Below are 10,209 nucleotides of genomic sequence, written 5' to 3' on the forward strand. Positions count from 1 at the left end.
AAACATCAAAGTCAAAATTAATTATGCTTAACAGCAAAACATGCATACTGAAATCACAACTGAACTGAAACAACAATGAATCGATGTAACGCTTATGGTACTATACTCGTCATGTCATCGCTAATCCACCCAAATTAATAGATAGAACAAACAAACATATTAAACTAGTTCATTTGATTAATATATAGACGGTTAACTAAATTTTATAATTAACCCATCAAACGATGATCATATTTGACGAAAATCATTGTGTTAAACTCGTCTTTACCTTGTGAATATTAATCAATCAACAATACACGGATTTGCTTAGTGAGGGTGATAATCAAGAAGACGAATGGTTTATTCGTCTAAGCACGATGCTTTATATATTATTAGATCTGCACACATACCTAGACAAATGAATGAGCTCATTCGTTAATTCAAAATTCATGAATGGCCTTCATCCGTTGTCTCATTCGTTAACAACAATTAATGAATCAACAATAAGTTAAAAATCATAACAAATAGCGTGTTATTTGTTCTTCATTCATTATCGTGGTTAATAGCGAATGATGTCATTCGTTATTAGGTCAGCGGAAGCGAATGAGGTGTAACGAATGGAGACATTCATTATCATTTGTCATTGAGAATGACCTACATTCGTTATCAATTATGATAGCGAATGGGTTCCATTCATTACAATCAAAGTAACGAATAGGGATATTAAATAACAAAGTAAATGTGAAAATATTCCATTTTCAACTTTCCAATGATTAAATATACATCAAAACCCGTGTTTCAATGAACTTTACCTTAAATCGTTTACAGCTCGGGGTTAAATCAATACCTTAACGTGTTTTACGTGAAAAAAACATATGTTTTATGGAACAAACTTAAAAACAATTAAATTTAAAATGTGGGAAAATCTTTTTGTATTTATTTATTAATTTTTTATTTATTAAAATTTTAAAACTTTACCTCATAGCTCAGAAATCGAAAATAAAGCAAAAAAATAAAAATAAATAAAAACACAATATTTTTGGATTTCGAATACTTTCGAAATTAAAAAAAATTAACAACTAAAATAAATATGAAAACTATTCTACGAAAGCAGTACATATTTTTGCCAAGTTGAGCAGAGAATCATATTGACTAAATTTCCCTTCCACCACACTTTTATATTCCAGCGTTATTGTGACTGTTGTCAAGTCAGATATTGGTATTGTTGTCCACTTAAACTTTAACAACAAATGTTTCTAAAATTTCAGTGAGATGATTAGATTTGTTTAATTAAGCATGTATCGTAAGTGACCCCATCTTTCAGACATAATCTCGTACCATGAAGCTTATCATGTATGTCTGTTTCTTACTAAAAACGATTAGCTATGACTCATGCAAAAATAAGAAATAAAAAATAAAGTAGAAGGTTAAAATTTTCCCTTAAGATCGGTATTACTACACGTAGATAAGGTTCCATTCTAACAAAATAAAAGGATAAAATAAGTTGAAATTGTACAGGCCTTAACCACCAGTTCGATACATTGCTAATAGTATACGCGGAGAAGATCCAAGGCATGTACGAAACACCAAGAAAATAAAGCAGAATACTTAGGCCATAACCCTCAGATCGGTATTCCTACACACGTATAGATTCCATGACTTAAGAAAAAATAAAGAAAAAGTAAAGTTGAATTTCTTTGCAAAATGAAAAGAAAAATAAGTAGAATTACTAAGCAAATGAACGCATGCACACACAACAATCTGTAAAAACTCTTTGTGGCTTAAGACATAAACCATGCTTACAGATGTTAATCCACCAGAGTCGGCTAGCGTTTAAGTTTATGCCACTTACTTTTTATTACTTTCTTGTTTTAAAGATTACCAATGCACACAACCTTTTAAGCTTATTCTTACTAGATTTGTGATAGATGACCAATGTACTATCATTTTCTCTTTTTGCTTCAAAACTCATTTTTAGGATCATTATTTTTTTAAAAATTTTTTGAATTTTTAAAATAGTTGAATGTTTTTGGATTTTCTCTGTACAAACTAAAATCACATTATTTTGTATTTCCCCCCTTCTCCCACGAAACCAAAATATTACAGAAAATAAAAACAAAAATAAAACTATACAAACAAAAAAAATTGATTAACCAAGCTTAGAGATTTCAGCAAGAGTTTTCAAACCATTTAAACCAAGCAAAAAATGATATCTTGCTATGTCAATCGCTTTGGTAAAAAGGTAAGCCTTTTAGATTGTCCGTGTGCACCTTCTCTATATCGATTAGTTTCCTTTCATAGCAATCATGAACAAAATTATGTCGAATATAAATAGGTTTGTTTTAGAGTGGCGCACGAGGTTCTTCGTTATACAAATAGTAGCAGAGTTATCAATAAATTTGAGAGTTGTAAGAAAATTCAAACCAGAATCCCGCAAGTGTTGCTATATCCATAAAGCATGTGAACAACTCGACACTGCCCCGTATTCGGCTTCTAGGGTTGAAGTGGAGACCATTGTCTACTTCTTACACTACCAGGAAACAAGCCGACTTCCTATAGTTTAACAACCCGCGGTAGGTGACTTGAAGTTGATCTTGCATCCTTTATAATCCAAATCGGAAAACACAGTGAGATCAAAACTATCATCCTTGGTATACCATAACCCGATGTAAGGATTATCCCTCAGATAGTGAAATATACATTTAACCGCCACCAGATGAGCCAATCGAGGACTCGCTTGATACCTAGAACAGAAGCCAACAACAAACATAATATCAAGAAGAGAAGTAGTTAGATACATTAAAGAACCTATCATTGCTCGGTACAGGGTTGGATCAATAATATCCTCCAATTCCTCCGGTGAAAAATTGTGACCCACGAGAATAGGAGTAGAAAGGATGTTTCCGGCAGTCATCTTGAATCGGCGCAAGACGTCGTTCACATATTTCGTCCGATGAATGAATATTCCGTCTTCAGGTTGTAGAAATTCATCTCCCCCATCGAGCTCATCTCGAATTTTGTCTGATTAGATTTCTCAAAGTCCTTACATAGTTTGTCGTTTGTTGAACCAAATATGATGTCATCGACATAAATATGGACAAGGAGCAAATATTCTCCAACAGTCTTGTAGAAAAGGGTACAATCCACAGTCCCTCATTTGACGCCACTATCCGTAAGATGATCAGTAAGCGATCCGTATCAAGTTCTTGGGGCTTGGTGTAGAACATAAAGAACCTTGTTGAAATTATAAACACGGTCAAAATAGTCCGGATCCTTAAAACCAGGAGGTTCTTTCACGAACACCTCTTCATGAAGTTTCCCGTTAAGAAACGCATTCTTAACGTCCATTTGATATACCTTAACTTTTTTTGTAGGCTGCATAGGCTAAGAATATTTGTATAGCTTCGAGTCTTGCAATATGAGCATATACCTCAATGTAATCTACGCTTTCTGCTGATGAAACCCTTACACTAAAAAACGCGCTTTATTCCGAACGATGACCCCAAGATCATTATTTTTACACTTAAAAGCCATCTAGTCCGGATAGGTTTTTTAACCCAATCAGGTTTATCAATGAGATCCCATACACCCAGATGACTGAACTGTTGCAACTCCTCTTGCATTGCTTCTACCCAAGACGAATCTTCAAGCTCCATATGAACACTCGCCGGTTCCATTTAAGAAAGAAAGAAAACGTATTTCGAGAGATTCATGATTCCTGATGAATGCATATCGGCATACGCACACAACATATTAGAGTCACTTGCATTAGCAATATGATGCGTGTCTGAATACCAGCATCAAGATCACCAATGATGTTGTCTTGAGGATGATACATGCGAATCCAGATAGTCGGATTCTCAGGCACAACAACGTGATCTCTTAAATTAGTAAGATTTTCTTCAGCATCATGAGATGATTCCCCCACCTCATGATTATCAGTAAACGGTATTGAAAAGAAATTAACAAAATGACCATCATTCGATGATAAAGAAATGACATCAGAAGTATCAGGATGATGATCTTGAACTGCAACATAGTACTATTTTTCAACACAACCCAAAGAGAAATTGAAGACACGTTTCTTAGCCTATCAACTATGGGAGTAAATGAATTAGATAGTTAGAACCCGTTGGTGTGGAAAACATTTGATCTTCCATGTAAACACGTACCAAGTCTTCATCAGGTAGATCAACTATGGGAGTAAATGAATTAAATAAACATTCATAATTGAACATCCAATCTGGACCCTTTCTGGAAGGAGGTGTTGTGTAGCTTTGGCAGCCAACATGGTACCATTTTTCAACACAACCCAAAGAGAAATTGAAGACACGTTTCTTAGGCGACGTATAACCTAAGAAGTAACCCTCAATAACCTTCTCCTCAAATTTTCATGAATCTCATTTCAGCACTGTAAAAGGACACCCAAAAGGTTCTAAGAACTTTAAGTGAGGTTTGCGGATATTTAGAAGTTTGTAACTCATAGTTTTGCAGCTTCTTTACTGTCAAAACACTATTAAGCGTGTAGCAAGTAGTGTTCACAGCCTCATTACAAAATTGAATAGGAAGCTTTGAATCTGCAAGCATTGTTCTTGCTGCTATATTCCCGATGGATCCCAATTTGTATACCGAAAAAGTTCAATATAGTATTTTTGAACTCCTTACCGTTGTCACTTTGAATGTATCTCACCTTATGTTTGTAAATAGATTTGATCTTTGTTATTAAGTTTTGAACAATAACTGGTTTATGATCTTTTGAACTCATAAATAACACCAATGAGTACCTCGAATAGTCGTCGGTTACAACTAAACAGTATCAATCTCCAGCAATACTCGCATAATTCACAGGACCAAGCAAATCCATATGAAGTCGTTCCAAGGGAGTATCAATAGAGTTAAATAACTTCGTCAGGTGTGACTTTTTCTTCTGTTAGCCCTTCTTGCATGCAACACACTGATCGGTCAACTTGAAGTGTTTTAAGGATACCCCTGCCACCAAATCATTTTCCATAAAATGGTACAACTTTCTGACATGAATGTGACCCAAACGTCTATGCCACAAAATATATACCTTATTACTCATATTCAGTACATAATTATCATTTGACTGAGGAGACTGCTTAAAAACCATGTCATGTGGAATGACATATCTTGGTTTGAGCATTATGCACTCCTTGTCAGTGAACACAATAGTATACTTCTTTTCAAAAATTTGAGAAACACTCAACAAATTGTGATCCACCTTGTCACAAAAATTAACTTATTCAAACGTAATGCTACCGTTTGACACATCTCCTTCCTTCGTAATCATTCCTCCTGAATTACCCGTGAACGCTACACAACCCCATTGTCACATTGGTTAGTAGGTAAATATTGTCGGTAATGTGACAAAACCATCCACTATCCATGATCCAATTTTCACCTGATAAAGTCTTGGATAAACTCTGCACATAAAGGAAACATGATTAGTCCAAAAAGGCAGCCCAGGCCTCACTCTTGGGCACCCCTTTAAGTTCAATAGAAGGTTTCAACTTAACTGAATCCAAATTTGGTTTAGCCGCCTGTGAATATGTCATAGGTCTTTTAGACTTTCGACTTAGATATTCAGCTTGAACCACGTTTGTGTTCACATTTTTACATATCGGTTGTATTGGAACAAACAATTTGGGTTTTAAACTAACAGACGTTTCATCAACATGAACCACCGTGCGTGGATTCACATTTGGAAACAGATTTGAGTCTCGTCAACCTGAGACAATGGTCTCTTAAGAATCTCCTTTACCACAATAACATATTTGGGTTGTTCCATAGTAACATGCTTAACATTTTTAACCTTCCTCAATCCGCAATTTCTTACAACATACCCATATAAGAAATATGTTCTCATATCCACGAACGCACGCTGCGGTTTGACAGAAGATTGTGCAATAGGAGGTTGACAAGAATTAGTCAAGACATTTACCTTATCCAAATCATCAAACGTAACAACTTTCTTTTTCATGAAAAAGTCAAGATTTGAACAATCTGAATAACTTTTTAAAGTATCAGTTCCTGTAGAACTAACCAACTGAAATTTCTTAACATGATTAAGTTGTGGTTGTATATTATGATTTGGAACTTTGATTTTTAGTAACTTAGATCTAGCAAATGCCTTTTCAATATCATTCAATTTTGAAGTTTCATTTTGAAAAACGCTTTCAATCAATTTTGGTTTGATCAAATTAAGAGGAATGTCTTTCTCATTGAACACTTTGCTAAGACCCTTTAATTTAAACAAATGGCCTATGTTTATATTAGGATTAATGAAACACATCAAATCATTTTCAGAAATCTTATGTTTTTATGATCTTTTCGGTTTAGGTTTTGAAGATTTTAACTTGTTCATTTTAGATGTGTTTGAACCGTACACGACCTCCTCAAATTCTTGAGGTTCACATAAGATGTGATTCGAACGTGGAATGTTGTGTTCCTTGTCTACTACTTCGGGTTCAACTACATCCTTAGTGATGACCTCCTCAACATAAAATTTGTTGCTTTGAATATGTGGTCCTCGAGTAGATAACTGAGTAGTAATTTATTTTTCACTTAGTTTAGGTTTCTCCATATGAATGACTAATTCAATTTTCTTAGATGAAGAAATATTTGAAGATTTTTCAGATATAACAACCTCTTCATTTCAAGAAAACGGATTTTGTGAATAGTCATCATGAAACGGTGGAAGAACTTCAACAAAGCCTAAACCATTTTAGAACCCTTTTGTTTACAAGATACTTCGATTATTTCATTTAACAAAAAGAATGAATTTCTAAATTTGTCTAGCTTACTCTTTAACTTAAGAACTACATTTTCAAGCTCAGATATTTTTGTTCTTTGCTTGAGGATTTCTTGGAACCGTTTATCATTGAAAATCAGTTTTTCAGAAAGTTCTGCTTTTAGATCATGATTACTAACAGAGAATCTATAAATTTTATCCTTAGATTTCTTTTGTGAATCTAATGATTGCTAATAGTTATCTTTCACTGACACAAGTTCCTTCATCAGTGATTCATTTTGAGCATGAATCAAGTTGTATTTTGACTTAGATTCCTCACAAACATCACATTTAACATTTTTAAATAATTTAACAATTCCAGCTGAAAAATTTTCACTTTCAGACAAAAAAGAATCGGGAATAGGACCAACCTCGTCAATCTTGTCCATACATGCAAAAGTAGTTGGATTCATGTTGCATGAGGTATTTGAATCAGATTCAGTCTCTGATTCGCTCTCGGTAGTCAACCTATCACCTTGAGAGTCTTGAAAGTTCTCAGCTTGTTTAAACATACTCGCTATGGTGGAAATAGTAATAATTGATATATATTCGATTATTGTTAAAGAATGGCTCCGAAGAAATCTAACACTATATCTAAGGCGGAAGTGGCTGAAACGATGGCTCGACATTTGCAAGAAATGATTCCAATTATAGTAGCACAAGTCACGACTGGTATTCGTGCAAATAAAACTGTTAATAAACCGTCGACCACCAATACAGCCACTAATACAACACCTCCGCCGAATACTAATGTAACTACGGGTACTACTACCTCGTTAAATATTAATTCAACTGCAAATGTTACTACCCATTTAATACTAATACTTCTGTCAACAATAATAGCACTCGACCGACTGTTAATGCCATTGGGAATCCCTAACCCATACCAAACACCAACAGCGTCATGAATACAACTCCCCGATCGAATGTAAATACTTCTGGATCACGAATCCCCCATGTCGGGAGCGTTCGTTTAAACAATTTACATCGTGTAAACTGATAGATTTAGTATTTGTCCGGCAGACTGTATCGTTAAATATGCAACTTGTATGCTTGCGGATCATGTGTTAATATGGTGGAATACAATTGTACAAACACGGGGACAAGAAGCGATCAAATGTATGACATGGGCTGAACTCAAAACCCTTGTATTGGATTATTTTTTCCCAAGAAATGAAATCAAGATGTTGGAACACGAACTCTGGAATTTAGAAATGAGATGCCTGACCATGTGGGGTACAACAACCGTTTTAATGAATTAGCTCATTTAGTGCCATGTTTAGTAACACCGGAACCCAAGCGTATTAGACGCTATATTTGGGGACTAACCCCTGCAGTGAGGAGTACAGTAAATTCTATACCCCACCAAACCTTGGAAAGTGCCGTTTCACAAGTCAACGTTGTCACTTTTGACCTCACAAGAAGTCGTGTGATAAGAATGCCAGGGGAATCATCAGGTTTGAAACGAACTAATTATGGGACTTGAGTATAATGGAATCTACAAAAAAACGAGCCCGTCCGATAACCTAAAACTATGCCATGACCAGTTCTGGTGTAAAACAATAAATGTTTAATGGAACCTTACCGAAATGCAGAAAATGTAATTTGCATCACGTACGTGAACATCTGTTGGGATGAGAAAAGTTCTAAGGATGATTGGAATCTTCTCAATATCTCTGAAAATGACTAAGTATGGAAACCGAGCAAACTCAGGCCTCCCAGCAAGCTTTTACGTAATAGAAAGGTATTTTGCTTTCCTATCAAGGTTATCATCTAGAATTCTTCTTAAGTGATAGAACGATCAAGGTTCACTTTTTGTCTTGCAAGGTTGTTTTTCAAGTTAAGCCAGGTTTGTTTCATAGAAAAATCTTGACTAAACCAAGCTAAACAAGTCTTTGGGGATATCTAGCTAGGTTTATTCATAATAATCAGTGTTCCCAGCAAGCTTGAAGGAAGTTGATAAAGAATTTACTTAAGGACATCTTACGCGCAAGGTTTAACCTTGAGCAGGCTAAACTCAAAACCCAAGAAGCGATAAAATGTATGACATGGGCTGAACTCAAAACCCTTGTATTGGAATATTTTTGCCCAAGAAATGAAATCAAGATGTTGGAACACGAACTCTGGAATTTAGAAATGAGAGGCCTGACCATGTGGGGTACAACAACCGTTTTAATGAATTAGCTCATTTAGTGCCATGTTTAGTAACACCGGAAGTCAAGCGTATTAGACGTTATATATGGGGAATAACCCCTGCAGTGAGGAGTACAGTAAATTCTATACCCCACCAAACCTTGGAAAGTGACGTTTCGCAAGTCGACGTTGTCAATTTTGACCTCACAAGAAATCGTGTGATAAGAATGCCATGGGAATCATCAGGTTTGAAACGAACTAATTATGGGACTTATGTATAATGGAATCCTCAAAAAACGAGCCCGTACGATAACCCAAAATTATGCCATGACCAGTTCTGGTGTAAAACAATAAATGTTTAATGGAACCTTACTAAAATGCAGAAAATGTAATTTGCATCACGTAGGTGAACATCTGTTGGGATGAGAAAAGTTCTAAGGATGATTGGAATCTTCTCAATATCTCTGAAAATGGCTAAGTATGGAAACCGAACAAACTCAGGCCTCCCAGCAAGCTTTTACGTAATAGAAAGGTATTTTGCTTTCCCATCAAGGTTATCTTCTAGAATTCTTCTTAAGTAATAGAACGATCAAGGTTCACTTTTTGTCTTGCAAGGTGGTTTTTCAAGTTTAGCAAGGTTTGTTTCATAGAAAAATCTTGACTAAACCAAGCTAAAACCAAGTCTTTGAGGAGATATAGCTAGGTTTATTCTTAATAATCATTGTTCCCAGCAAGCTTGAAGGAAGTTGATAAAGAATTTAATTAAGGGCATCTTACGCGCAAGGTTTAACCTTGAGCAGGCTGAACTCAAAACCCAAGAAGCGATAAAATGTATGACATTGGCTGAACTCAAAACCCTTGTATTGGAATATTTTTGCCCAAGAAATGAAATCAAGATGTTGGAACACGAACTCTGGAATTTAGAAATGAGAGGCCTGACCATGTGGGGTACAACAACCGTTTTAATGAATTAGCCCATTTAGTGCCATGTTTAGTAACACCGGAACCCAAGCGTATTAGACGCTATATTTGGGGAATAACCCCTGCAGTGAGGAGTACAGTAAATTCTATACCCCACCAAACCTTGGAAAGTGACGTTTCGCAAGTCGACGTTGTCAATTTTGACCTCACAAGAAATCGTGTGATAAGAATGCCATGGGATTCATCAGGTTTGAAACGAACTAATTATGGGACTTATGTATAATGGAATCCACAAAAAACGAGCCCGTACGATAACCCAAAATTATGCCATGACCAGTTCTGGTGTAAAACAATAAATGTTTAAT

The sequence above is a fragment of the Bidens hawaiensis genome, unplaced genomic scaffold (assembly GCF_021521415.1).
Source record: "Bidens hawaiensis isolate Kalapana, Puna unplaced genomic scaffold, B.hawaiensis_p1.1 tig00020336_1, whole genome shotgun sequence".
Classification (NCBI taxonomy): domain Eukaryota; kingdom Viridiplantae; phylum Streptophyta; class Magnoliopsida; order Asterales; family Asteraceae; genus Bidens; species Bidens hawaiensis.